Here is a 14,510-nt window from a genome sequence, read left to right on the forward strand (position 1 = left end):
CTGATTAGTGTGCAAAATATATGTCTTAACATCTACCAGGGAGTAGCTGTTTTTTCATTTTATCTTTGTTCTGTGTGTCCACATGCTATGCTACACAGCATACGAATTCAAACAATTCAAACTAAAAGTGTAACCATCCTGTCTCTATTTGTTTTAGTGCTGTTGAAAACTCATGAAATTGCAAATGGACTCTTCTTTGATCCCAAAATTGCACACTACAATTAAGTGCAGGATGGGAAAATAAATATGATAAATATCAGTCGGGATTATTCACACCATTGTTGGTCATTCTCATAATCTGCAATAAATGTAATTGTCTGTTGTGTTGAACATCATAGTTCTATTTACATTCCACTTCAAACTCATACAATTCAACATATTTGATGAAGGGTCCAAATCCAAAGCTTCTTTTCATGACTGGAAATTCAGGAGATAGTAACACATAAGGCATGGTTAAGTCACAATTATACTAGGACTTTGGTATTTAAATTTTACCTGGCTGAGTTCTTCCAGTAATGGGTACATTATGGTGGCATCTTCACCTCCATAGCTATGGAGAGGTTCATGCCTGACAGGTTGATTTTGGATTGGGTTTGCTGCATTAATCCCAACATTGTATCCAATAAACTCAGGAAGACCTTGTGTGGGAAGGAGAACATAGTTATGAAACATGAAAACAATGTCGATATCATTCATTTTTATTATAAATGCAGAAACTTTTTTTTTTTAAATTCTTTAGGTCATACATTTAAAGAGATATAATTAGCGCATGTGTTCACTGGACTAGATCCTGGTTTGGAGTTTATTGGGCAAGATACTCCATTGCAAATGTGCCGGAGTACCCTATCTACCAAATCTGGAAGATTTCTATTGAAGGAGACACCTTTGGTTCTTTCAAGTGAAAGCTTACTCAAACAGGCAGAGGGAGTTGGGGCCGGCAGAGAAAAGACATGACACTGCTTGACATTGTAATGTATTTTTCTATCTTCACCATAAAAAAGAAACGGGCGGTGACAGAAAAAAAAACAGTAATGACCCCCACACCCTGTGAGAATACTTCAATGGTGTGTGGGTGATTAGTTATGTGTTTGTCAGAAACAAACTCCTGCTTTGGAGGAAAGAAACCAGTGTGATGGTGTTTCCTTCCAATGTATAGAGATGACCACTAGGCTGCCATCTCCAATTTGGCTGATGATAGTCCATCAGGGTGTTTGAGATAATGTGCCCCACCACCATGATGAAAGGAGTACCATCAAGCACACCATAAACCAGGCCCTTAGTGTAGGGGCAGAGTTATTGGTGAGGTTAGTGGTAAGTGTTAGGGATTTTGGACTGTTAAAGAGCAAGAGAAGTGGAGGGACATCACAGGAAGACACTATTTCACAAGATTTATCAATATGGTTGCCTTTTAGACCTTGTATATATAAACAAACAAATGCATTATTTAATTTTGATGTCTTACCTAGACAGTGCCTGCGCTGTCACTTCTGGACCTTTTGTTTTCTATCAGTGGACTTAACCCCTTCCGTGCTGATGACGAGCCTAGGCTCGTCATGCAGCACGGTGCTCGTGTGCTGGAATGCTCACACGCGGGGCTAATTTCCCCTCTGTGCTGAGCGTTCCATTGCGCGGGCGTGGTCATGACGAGCCCAGGCTCGTCACCAGCACACGAGCACCGTGCTGCATAACGAGCCTGGGCTCGTCATGAGCACAGCGGCGCCGTGCGCGGCCCCCCTCCCCCCGCGCTGTGGGGAAATTAGTCCCGCAGCGAAGGGGTTAAAGACCACCCATTGCTTACAAATGGTTGGCTTCATTGTCACTCTCATTTACTTGTGCCTTACTGGTCAGCTGCCATAGGCTCCCTTCCTCTTCTCATGTGTTTGTCCCTCACCTGGGGCATGGAAGTATTACATGTGTCAATCCACTTCTCCTTTCTTGAGGTGCTATTTTTTTCTTTGGGTTTAGGCATTATAGCATAGTGTGTCTTTTCCAAACGTCTCCCTATGTACTTGTCCCTCATCCCGCTCTGTTCGTTTCCCCCCAACTGCCATTCAACCTTTTTCTATCTGTGGTGGCTTACCTCTACCTGCACTCGATTCTACCCTTCCTCTGTTTATTGGCTTTGTTTGCTGGCCCCAACCCTCCCTTCCTCCCTTGTCCATGTTAGCTTGCCCCCTCCACCCTCCATCCTCCCTTGATTCTTTGTCTATGTTGGCTTGCCACTAAACTGCCTCCTCCTTACTTCCCTCTGTTCCTTGCCTGTGTTGGCTTGCCCCCACATTTCCTCCCTCTCACCGTTCTCTATCTATGTTGGCTTGGCCCAACTAGCCCACTCTGGGTTTGTGGTCTATATTGGTTTGTCCCCAACTTCCCTCCCTCCATTCGTTGTCCTTGTTAGCTTGCCCCCAATCCATTGCTTGTCCATGTTGTTTTCCCCCACCCTCCCTTCCTTCCTTCCTTCCTTCCACAAATAATTACCCATTTTGGCTTCTCACCACCCACCGTCCATCCCTTTGGCTTGCAACCAATCTCCCTCTGTTTAGTGTTCTTGTTGGCTTTTCCACCCCCAGTGACCCTCACTCCTTCCATTGTTCATGTTGCTATGACCCCTCTTTCACTCTGTTGCCCATGTTGACCCCCTCCCACCATTAGGACAAAAGTGCTATGATGCAGACATCACTGGCCTCATCATAGTGATTTTTTTCCACATTCACCGCCCATTCGTCTGCTGCCTCACCTCCTCCCTCTGTGTTGCCTGCCATAGACAGCAAAAAAAGGAAAAGGAAAATTACGCGTCCAGTGCTAGCTGCATAATAGTGCTTTTTTATTACTTTCATCATGCTACCCAGTACCCGTGCTGCTCTACAACATGGCTTTAAAACATTGACAAAGCCAATACCTCAAGTGGACAAGACCTATAGGTTGTGCCAGTGCTTGCTTCTTTCCATATGCTTCTCACCAAACAGTAGCAACCCCCTCTGACTTGCACCTGTGTTTGAAAATCTGCAAGCTTCTGACCCAACAACACGACGTAGATTTACCAGTCCATTGTTTGTTGTTTCAAGTTTTCCCTCTTCACCTCACACTTACATTCAGGTTTTACAAATCTGTTTCTTTATGTTTTCTTGAAATTTCTATTGGTGCTAGGTAGAGGATTTTCCAAACTTTTCTTGCAAGATGCTAGCTCATAATCACATTGTTTTCTGGATAATTACATCATATTCATTATCACCTTACTGCCAATGAGTAGCATACTGCCTGCCTCACATACTAACTTCTCATCATTCAACTTGAAATTTCACATGCCAATTCAAGAGATGCCTGACATACCATCAAATCCATTTATAGTTCTCTGCTCAAATTTTGGGAATGTGAGGGTGACATGGTTGTGGAAGAGGCATCGGAATACTTTTCTGTGCTGAATCTTTAATTGTTTGGCTGCCTTATCAACCTCTAACATCTGCTTCTCAAGTATTCGGCCATGGATCCTTTGTTTCTCCTCCACATTTTTTCCATTTTGATTCTTTCAATCAAAGAGCCTCATGTACACAAATAAGGAATTGCGATATACAAATTGCGATTCTTAACAAACCGTAAGTAGGAAACCGAAATTCCTAAGGTAGAAAAGAATATATTTAAAAATATGGATTCCTAGAGGAGGCACAAATCAACCTAACTCATGAATATTAATGATGAAGATAGCAGCTTGTGACCCAGTAGGAATCACTATGATCACAGGGATGGTGGCCTCCTGGGATCATTAGACCACCATGCCTGTGACTGCTTTTAAATAACAAAAAATGCAAATGCAGTCTGTGGTTCCATTGCCTGCTCTTAAAATAATTTTTTATACATTCACAGAAGGGAAGGGGTCCCTTAGGGGTCCCTTACTATTTGCAAATGGGTTATGATCTCCTTCAAGGACGTGTTCAAATATTAATGTTTTGTGACAGGAATTTGGCCGCAAAACATTAATGCATATCACTGTGATTCGGTATTTGGAAGGGACGCCCTAAATTCGCCCCATCCAAATAGCCAATTGGTAAACCATATTGTGATTTGGTAACTTATTACCAAATTGCAATTAGGCATTTGAACATTACAAAATGCTTTTTTACTGTTATAAATAGTCCAATTGTTGTTTAGGACCCAAAAATGATTTGTACATATGGCCCCTAGTGCCTCTCATAACTAGGTTAGTATATTTTAATGCGTCTTGAATATTGTTATCTAATGAAACCCAGATTCTGAAGAACGCTGTCTCAATAGACTGAGCAGATTGAGAATTCATGTGTTCTCTTTTGATCAGGGTTCTGGGTAGAGACTCTATTTGATCTGAGATGCAAAAGTGGGCCTCCAACCCTGCTTGACTATCTTGTGTATTTTGGTTGAGCAGTCACAGACTGCTCAACAAAAACAGAAAATTCATAGGTTTAGGGATAGGAGAATTCCAGTTGGGTATTTATTAGCTACACAAAGTTAATAATCTTGATTTTTAGGGAAGTTTATATAGTTCATAGAATGGATTAACAAAGGCTCAACACCAAATAAAGACATTTTTTAATTCAGGTGTGGGTGTGCTAACGTCACAAAACCGACACCAGTGTCTAGTGAAACAAACCCAATATTTGGGAGAAGCATATTTGGCTGATTTATTTAAAGTGGCCTTTCCAGCACCTAGGTCCAAGAATTATGGGGATCCCAGATCAGAGGCTAGATTTTACCAGGAAAACAGGAACAGAGTGAATCAATTTTTCACAAACACTTTCTCTCTGATGCAAGTCAAAACGCATTGCAGTGACAGCTTGGAAGACTGTGCATCCGTACTTCATCATTTGTCCGGTGAACTCCACCATCTGGAAATGTGTCACTGGAGGGCTTGAGGATGATTAAGATGGCATTTCTCTGTTGTCCTCTGCTGCCTTAGTATTATTCATTTTTAGGTCAGAGCCTACCAGAAAGTACATCTAACTGGTTACAAAGACATATTGGGGACATGCTGAAAGCTTACTTAGGAATGCATTCTGCATATTGCTTACCATGGCTTTGTGTTTTGTCACTCACATTTGCTTGCTTTCGATTAGCTGGCTCTATTTGTTTTAGGCCGTCTTTCTGATATTTGTTTCTCCCATGGAGCATAGCCTTTCTAATACTTCTCTGGCTGACTCCTTCTATTCTTCCACAGATGCTCATTTTCAGGATTTATATATTTTTTTGTATAGAACTCCATATGCATTTGTTTTGCAGCATTCTTCATGGTGTGCTTTTCTTCCCCCCTCCAGCAATGCATGTTCTGAAACCCATGGACTTCTCACTCCCCACCCTGCATTCCACATTGTTCTGCCTTGCTATGTCCTTTATCCCGCCCAGTATGCCACACTGATCTCTCTCGTACATTTTTCTTCCCTCACCCAACACGTCACATTGTTATCTCCTTGTATTGTTCTCTCCCCCACCAAAGGGTAAATTTACTGAGATTTTACACCGTGTTTGCTTCACAAAAGTGACTCAAATCACCCCAAATCTGGGTTTTTTTCTGATTTACTTTCCAGTGCTTTTCAAGTGGGTGCACGAAAGGAGAAATGCTTTCATTTCTCCCCCCTTTACAGACTTTGTATGTGTGCTGTACTGTACAAAACACATAAAAAGAGGTGAAATGGTTTAAGTCAGACTATGTATAGTATTTTGTACTGGAAGGGTACCCTTACAGTACAAAACCTATGCTAGACTCACAAAAAAACCTTGCTCCATGGCTCAAATATGTCTCTTTGGCGCACTGCAGCTGATTTCAGCAACAGAACTGGGGAAAAGGGAGGAAACTGCAATATCTCAGTAAATTTGGCACTCTCCTCCTTTCACCTTTTCATGCAGCGCAGTGAGGAGCAGCATTTGCGGCTGCTGCACTGCGCAGCATGAAAAAGTGATATATCTGCCCCAAGTTTATCATGTCCTCTAACATGTGTTCTCCTGCACTCCCAAACCAAATTACATGTTGTCCTCATTCACCAGTGCCCATCTACCCACTCTTTGTGTTGCATCATACCAGACCTGCATTCTTATTTTTTTAGTGTGTTTTTACAATGCTAAAAAATAAATCACTATTTATCCTACTTTTTATTTAGCAATCTGTTTTGAAATGGTTAATACATATAATGCTTGCATCATTTTATAGGTGAGGGCATCAGTGTTTGTGCCTTCTTAGAAAATGATGGAGTGATTGCATCACAGCGCTTTTTTAATGTTTTATTTACTGGTCCATCTTAGATGGCTAAATAAAATGAAATAAATGCCTGCCTCAAATTGTAGGTATGCTCACATGTCTTTTTGTTGCCAGCCACATCATAGTACTTTTTTGGAAAACATTCCATGTCAATGTTCCTCTGATTGAACATTACTAGCAAATACGTTGCTATTTGGTAGGTTCCAACCAGGCCTGGTAGAATAGTTACATAACTCATTCACTACAGGAATCTGTGTTTGCCCCCATTGCCCTATATTGAATTCCCAGAAAAGCTTCTCAACCTTTCCTCCTTGTGAAGTTGATCAAACAAGCATTACTGTGTTGGGTGAAAATTAGCATCTGTTAATCAGCACCAAGATACTTAAGTGTTTCCACAATTTGTCATCTCTAGAAGCCGAAGTAGCATTTGTGCCAGTATCTCATAACTTGACAAGCCTAGAGCCAGGCCTTCTTTATTTATGGAAAGGTGGGGGTCATTTTACTCTTTGATAATGTCTAAATAACACACTCTTCAAATTAAATTGCATGGGTTTTGGGCAGCAAAGTATGTAGATTATGACACAAGTACTCTGAGCTGCGAATCCTTATTGTGATCTCTTGGGTAGCAGATACAATTCACTCATGCCTCGAAACAAGACACTGTGTGTAAGGAGATGGTGTATTGTCCTTATTTGGACGTGGGATGTTGCTTATATCAGCTGTGATTGAAAGCTGTGAGCAATTTGCCAGCTTCTTGAAATGAAAATTAAAATTGAAAGAGCATGTACTCCCAAAACAACCAGTAGAAGATTCAAATTACCGACTATACCTGATTAAGCAACCACCTGGTCAGATGTCACAACATTTACATTAGATGAAATAGTACTGTCATCAAAACTCATCCATCGTGTCCCTTGCACTCTGCTGATCTCAGCATGGTCATCATTCCCCGAGTCAGAAGAGCAAGAGCAGGCAATCGCTCCTTCTATTCACTGGCCCATTCTCTCTCTGGAACTCACTCTCTCTCTCCCTTAGTAGCACACGGAATAATCTGGTCTTTAGTAAATCTCTTAAGACTTGGCTCTTTTCCACCTAGCCCCGCACCTCCCATAAGGTGCAGGCAGTTTTAGCTCATATGTCCATTGGGTACAGCGAGGGGAAGCCACGTTGCTGGGGCAGCAATGCACTTTTCAAGCCCTCATAACATGCCATACAATAACATAACATCTTCCCACGTCTCAAAACCTATCATTTTGAATATATGTGAAGACAAAAGTCACTCTAATGCACCTTTTTGAATGACCTAATTGAGCTCAGATGACAGGCCCTGCTAGCCCCAAAGTAGGACACATCACTCATCTTCTAATGAAAATATTAGTTGAGCCATAATAATCAAAACTAATATTTCATACCATTTCTATCCTGAAAATAATCAGCCCTTCATAAGAGTTGTATCCCCAAATGATGTATCAACCTTAGCAAAACGCTGAAAGAAATGCAATCATGTTGTCACACTGAACCCCCTCAAAAGAAATGTCTTCTTATAGTTACAAAAACAGCTCCATCTCTGTTAAATAATATCTAAGCAATCTCACTATTTGAGGCCACAATCTGGTAATCATTTGGTGGGGATAATCCCTCCTTTTCTAACTGGTCAAAAAACTCAAACTACAATCACACAGAAACACACTTGCCAAACTAAATTGCAGCTGCTGAGCATTGTCAACCATCTGATATAAACAATTGGCTTCTGAGAAGTGCTATATCTAATCAAAAAGGGAGAGGAAGAAGGAGCTGTGATCCATTCAGCTTCCTTGTTGTAATACAAAATATCAAAGGGTAATGGATCACTTGTACCTAAGTAACCAGGGTTCAATGCTCATACCGTCTTTCAATAAAACTCATTCACATGCACAGGCCGTGAGGCTGTATATCTTGGTTCTCCGCCTTATTAAAAAACGTGACACTATCATCATTGTTTGTTTTTTTGTATGCTACCTCCCCCAGGAGGAGAAACCACTGGTTAGTGTAGTAGGGTTCAGTGATAGAAAAGTGAAAGTGCTCAGTTGAGGTGAGTTAAAAAATGACCCACATTACCTAAACAGTAACTTTATTCAGTTCGGAAATGGAGGCAGGTAAAAACAGTCATGTGCGTGGGAAGACAAGTTATCAGTCTAACGCACTGGTATGTCCATAGAAGCGGTCAACACGTTTCAGCCCCATAAAATTGCCCTTATGGGTCAGGGGGCCTTCTTCAGGACCTGAAAGAGTGTAGGTTGTTCATTGCAACAGTCTAGGTGAGTACGATGCTCTTTTATCTGATTAGACAAAGGTCAGAAAGTACATTTTAGTCCCTTACTGAGGACTCCCTCAGGGTGCCGGCGGGCGTATTTGCCTTGTGTTGATGCAAAGCACGACTTGTGCTCGCTCTTCCTACAGTGCTACCACCTTACATTTAAACACTTGTTTCACCCATCTGTAGTCTGTTTGGACAATGTAATTTGGCTCTAAGTTCTGTTCAGGTCTCCCTGGTATTTTCAGGGTAGTTGAGACATAATGCAACCAAGGAATTTGCAATGTATAGTCCAAGGCCCATGCAGTCACAAACAATCAATCTATTAAGTTCCAACTCACACTTTTGTCCAAATTGAAAGCCAGAGCAACAGAGGGTAAAGACGAATAAAATCAGTGACATAGCCCATACCCAACTTTTCATGCACTACCTCAGACGGTGTACAATGTGGAACCCTTAAAAGCCCACCAAGGAACTCGTTTTGAGCTACTTGAATTGAAGCCATGGACCCCAAAGCCCTAAATACCACAACCATAGCTAACTATGGCAATACATTTTGCCTTACAAATATCCAGGACTGCCTTCAAATGGGTATGCCTAATTGGCAGGAGAAATCTCCTCTACTATCTAGAGCTGTATTAAAAGCCATTATATTTGAATTAATCAATCGTTGCCAATTAAGATGAGAGACCAATTGGACACCCAAATATCGAAAATTGTCAACCTGGCTGATATGGTGACCTTCCACCACAAATTTCATAGTTTTAGTTTTGTACGGGATGAACATCATTAAATGTGACTTAGAGAGATTGGTGCAGAGGTCAAGGCTATCCATAAAATCAATAAAATGATCTAAAAGCCACTGTAATTCCCTAGTGGTCCACACAATTAAAACAGTGTTGTCTGCCTAGAGCAGAGTGGGGTTTGTCGACCTCCAACCCTAGAGACATCCATGGGGGAGTCTAATAAAACTGATTACACTTGATTAATATAAAAAATGAATAAAATAGGTGCTAGTGTACAACACTGGTGAATGCCATGCTTTGTTTTAAAGTGCTGTGTGCATTCCCCATTACGGCCATATCTGATTGAGGTTGAAAGGTCCTTGTGCATATCATGCAAAAAAAAGACTAGTGCAGGCTCCACCCCTATTTGTTCCATCATGGACCACAGCTTGGACTGATTAACTCTGTCAAAAGCTGAGCTTGAGTCCATGAAGGCTAGATGGATTGCACCCCTTCTGGCAGTAGTACATTTGCAAATAAGCAAATATAGTTTCAGAGTTTGTTTGATTGTGCCCCATCCGGGGCAAAAACCATATTGCAAATCTTACAGAATACTATGCTCCTCTGCCCAAGATAAGAACAGATCCAATAAGACATAATAACCTATGATTTTGACCTCTGTATCAATGAGATATATGGGCCTATAACAAGCTGAATCTGATCTACTTCCCTTTTAAAAAATTGGAATTGGAACAATACCCGAATGGCGCCATGACTGGGATAATGAGCCTCTAGTGACTGTGTTTAAATGCAGAGTTATTAAAAGGGCCCAAAAATCGACAAGAGACTTTTAAAAACCACCAAACTTTTCCCCTGGGCCTGGAGCCTTGCCGTAGGAAAGACCAGAAATGGTAAAACTCACTTCAGCCAATTGAATTCAATTGTATGACCTCCTTTCTACAAACTGACAGAGTTTTCCTCCTGGTCATAAGTGCTTAATCCCAGCCTGCAGCGTAATAGTACTGGCCTGATTGGAGAGCACTTGCCCGCTGTACACTAGTTGCAAGTAGATTATCCCAAGCCTCCTCTTTCAACTGGGTATTGCACTCTTTGCACATTGAGCAATAAACCGTCCTAGCTCTTATCACCTCATCCTGACATTGGGTTATGTTATGAAGTGCCTCTAGCAGGTCTTTATGTGCTTGCAAGCATTTTTTAGCAAACCACCTACTTGGTTGGAGCGGAGGGGAAACTCCGTTTGCAAAGAGCTGTTTTAATACATTTGCAGATATTAGAAAAGGACATCATAATCCTTTGGTCTGGAGCAGTGCCATTAAGGCAGGTGGCAAAATCAGTTGAAGTGGTGACTAAACTGTAAATTAACTCAATTGGAACAATCAAAGCTCACCACACCCTCCGACCCTGATCGGTGGGTATTACTAGTTCCTTACAAAGGTGTTAAGTGTTTTGTTGAGTGTATACCCCTGCTTCTTTTATTTTGTATGAGTGAACAAGGAGAAATCTCAGTTCCTTTTTCAGTGGGGTTGTTTTTGTTTGTTATTCTTTTTTGTATGTTCTTAGTATGGTCCAAACACAGAAGTTACATCCTTATCTTCAGAATACTCTTGAAATTACATTGCTTAAACTGCACCAGCCGACAGGTGTTTCACCCTCAGTGGTCAGTTGGGCTGAGGCTTTCTCATGGCTTAAAAAGATGTTAATTGGGCATTATCAGTCGATATTATTTGCAAGGCTCGGTGTAAGCAAACACCCAGTGTGAAGTGTGAAAATTGCGTGATTTAAAAAAAGTCCAGAGCGGTGTGTGTACACTTAAACTGTGAACTACTGTGGCAAGAGAGAAAGGAAGAAAAGGAGATAATAGGAAAGAGTGCAACTAAATAATCAAAAATCCTGTACCAAAAAATCTACCTTCTTATTATAAAGGGCAGATACTAATTAAAGTAAAGATGGAGCGCTTTGTGTGTTGGAAAGGTTAGCTAGAAGTTAATATTAAAACAATTTAAAACCGTATTCGTTATGCTGGTCAGGGATCAATGGATGTACAAGAAGTGTCAATTCAAACGATTTAGCAATCTATTCATGCAGACAGTTTAGTATATATTCATATGTTAGTAATTTATTTATTCTGCACGCATAGTGGTTCATATCATTATGCATCATCGTTGCAAGTTATATCTTAGCGTGACTAGTGTGGTAGTAGAGCTTGGTCAAAATCTGCAGAGTTCAACAGTAAGACTGTAGCTTCTGCAATCGTTAATATATCTCTGTTAAGTTCTATGATCACCATTTTAGATTTCAATCATCTTCACATACATATTGAAACAGCCAGTATCTTTTTACAATTCACTTGCTTATTTCTGCATCCCTCTTGCCACTTTCTCCACCTCTGTTCCCCCTTTTTGCATCTCTGTTGCTTTTCTGCACTTCTCCTGTCTCTTTCTCCATCCATATTCCCTCTTTCTGCACCTCTGTTGCTTCTTTCTGCACCTCTCTTGTCTCTTTTGCCATCCCTCTTCCTTTTTTCTACACCTCTGTTGCTTCTTTTTGCACCTCTCTTGCTTCTTTGTGTACCCCTCGTGCCTCTCTCTGTATCCCTCTTTTTTATACCCCTCTTACCTCTTTCTGCATCTCTGTTGCATCTTTCTGCAGTACTCTTGCTTCTTTATGTACCCCTTTTGCTTCTTTATGCACGACCTGTGCTTCTTTCTGCACCCCTCTTCTGTCTTTCTGCACCAATCTTGTCTTTTTCTGCACCCCTGTTCTTTCTCTCTGCTCTTCTTTTGTTTCTTTCTGCACCTCTCTTGCTTCTTTCTGCAGCCCTCTCACCACTTTCTTCACCTCTGTTCCCCCTTTTTGCATCTCTTTTGCTTCTTTCTGTACATCGCTTGCCTCTTTTTCCACCCCTCAGCTCTCTTTCTGCCTCCCTGCTGCTTCTTTCTGCACTTCTCTTGCTTCTTTCTTCACCTCTGTCCCTTGTTACTGCCCCGTTGTTCCTCTTTCACACCGCTCAACCCTCTTTCTGCACCCCTCTTGCCTCTTTCTGCACCTCTGTTCCTTCTTTCTGCACCTCTCTTGTTTATTTCTGTATCCCTCTTGCCTCTTTCTCCAGCCTACCTCCGCCTATTCGCATCTCTGTTGCATTTTTAGCATTTCTCTTACATTTTACTGTAACTCTCTTGCTTCTTTTTGTACCTCTCATGCCTCTTTCTGCACCCCTTGTGCCTCTTTCTGCACCCCTCGTGCCTCTTTCTGTACCCCTCAGCCCTCTTTTGGCACTCCTTTTGCCTCTTTCTGCACCTCTACTGCTTCTTTCTGCACTCCTTGTGTTTCCTTCTGTACCCCTCTTGCCTCTTTCTGCACCACTGTTCCTTCTTTCTGTACTTCCTTTGTTTCTTTCTGTAGATCTCTCTTCTTTCTGCAACCCTTTTGCCTCTTTCTGCACCACCCGTGCCTCATTCTGCACCTCTGTTCCTTCTTTCAGCACTCTGTTTGCTTCTTTCGGCAGCTCTCTTGCTTTTTCTGAACCCCCTTGCCTCTTTCTCCACCCCATTCCCTCTTTCTTCACCCCTGTTGCTTCTTTATGCACCTCTGTTCCCTCATTGTTCTCTTGTTTTGTTTCTTTCTGTACATCTCTTGCTTCTTTCTGCACATTTTGTGCTACTTTCTGTACCCTTCTTCCTTCTTTCTGCACCTCTCTTGCCTCTTTCTACACCTCTGTTCCTCCATTCTGCTCTTCTTTAATTTCTTTTTGCACCTCTCTTGCATCTATCTGCACCCCTCAAGCCACTTTCCCCACCCCTGTTCCCCATTGTTGCATCTCTGTTGCTTCTTTCTGTACTTCTCCTGACTCTTTCTCCACCCCTCATCCCTCTTTCTGCACCCCTGTTGCTTCTTTCTACAGTTCTCTTGCTTCATTGTGTACCCCTTCTACCTATTTTGGCACCTCTATTCCCTCTTTCTGCACCTCTCTTGCCTCTTTCTGCACCTCTGTTCCTTCATTCTGCTCTTCTTGTATTTCTTTTTGCACCTCTCTTGCTTCTTTCTGCACCCCTTATGCCACTTTCTCCATCCCTGTTTCCCATTTTTTGCATCTCTATTGCTTCTTTCTGCAGTTGTCTTGCCTCTTTCTCCACCCTTCATCCCTCTTTTTGCACCTCAGTTTCTTCTTCCTGCACTTCTTTTGTGTCTTTCTACACATTTCTTGCTTTTTTCTGCACCCCTCGTGCCTCTTTCTGCACCCCTCTTCCCTCTTTTGGCACCACTGTCTCTTCTTTCTGCACTTCTTTTCTTTCTTTCTGTACCCTTCTGCCCTTTCTTGCATCCCTCTTGCCTATTTCTGCAGTTCTCTTGTCATGTTATGCACCTCTCTTGTCTCTTTCTTCACCTTACTTGCCTCTTTCTGTACTTCTCTTGCTTCTTTCCACACCTCTGTTGCTTCTTTGAGCAATTCTCCTGCCTCTTTCTGTACATCTCTTGCTTGTTTCTGCACTTCTCTTACATCTTTCTGCACCTCTGTTGCCTCTTTTTGCACCTCAATTGTTTCTTTCTACACCCCTCTTGCCTCTTTCTGCACCTATTTTGCTTGTTTCAGTACCCTTATACCCTTTTTTGCTTCCTTCTTTTCTCTTTCTGCATTTCTCTTGTCATTTTATGACGTTCTCTTCTCTCTTTCTGCACCTCACTTGCCTCTTTCTGTACTTCTTCTGCTTCTTTCTATACCTCTGTTGCTTCTTTCAACAATTTGCTTGCCTCTTTCTTCACTTCTCTTGCTTGTTTTTGCATCTCTCATGCATCTTTTTGCACCTCTGTTGCCTCTTTCTGTACCTCACTTGCTTCTTTTTGTACCCCTCTTGCCTCTTTCTGCACCACTCTTTCACCTTTCTGCACATGCCTTGAATCTTTCTGCACATTTGTTCCCTCCTTCTACACCTTTCCTGCCTGTTTCTGCACCTCTCTTGCCTCTTTCTGTACCTCTGTAGCTTTTTTATGCACTTCTCTTGCCTCTTTATGCACCTGTTTTGCCTCTTTCTACACCTCTGTTGCTTATTTCTGCACTCCACTTGCTTCTTTATACACCTCTCTTACTTCTTTTTGCACTGCTCGTGCTTCTTTTGGCACCCCTCATCCCTCTTTCTTCTTTTGTTTCTTTCTGCACCTCTCTTGTTTCTTTCTGCACCCCTCTTGCCACTTTCTCCACCCCGTCCCCCCCTTTTGCATCTCTGTTGCTTCTTTCTGCACTACTCTTGCCTCT

The 14,510-nt window shown here is 41.9% G+C and overlaps 1 long non-coding RNA gene across 1 annotated transcript in view; it reads right to left on the reverse strand.

Moving 5' to 3' along the window:
- Nucleotides 1-513: 513 nt before the first annotated feature.
- LOC147683686 (uncharacterized) overlaps nucleotides 514-14,510 on the reverse strand; it is a 143,857-nt gene continuing 129,860 nt past the window's right edge. The window contains exon 3 of the long non-coding RNA XR_015301056.1: nucleotides 514-638. This is a non-coding gene — a long non-coding RNA (uncharacterized LOC147683686). The remainder of the gene's footprint in view (nucleotides 639-14,510) is intronic.

This window comes from Lissotriton vulgaris, chromosome 11 (assembly GCF_964263255.1).
Source record: "Lissotriton vulgaris chromosome 11, aLisVul1.2, whole genome shotgun sequence".
NCBI classification, from domain to species: Eukaryota; Metazoa; Chordata; class Amphibia; order Caudata; family Salamandridae; genus Lissotriton; species Lissotriton vulgaris.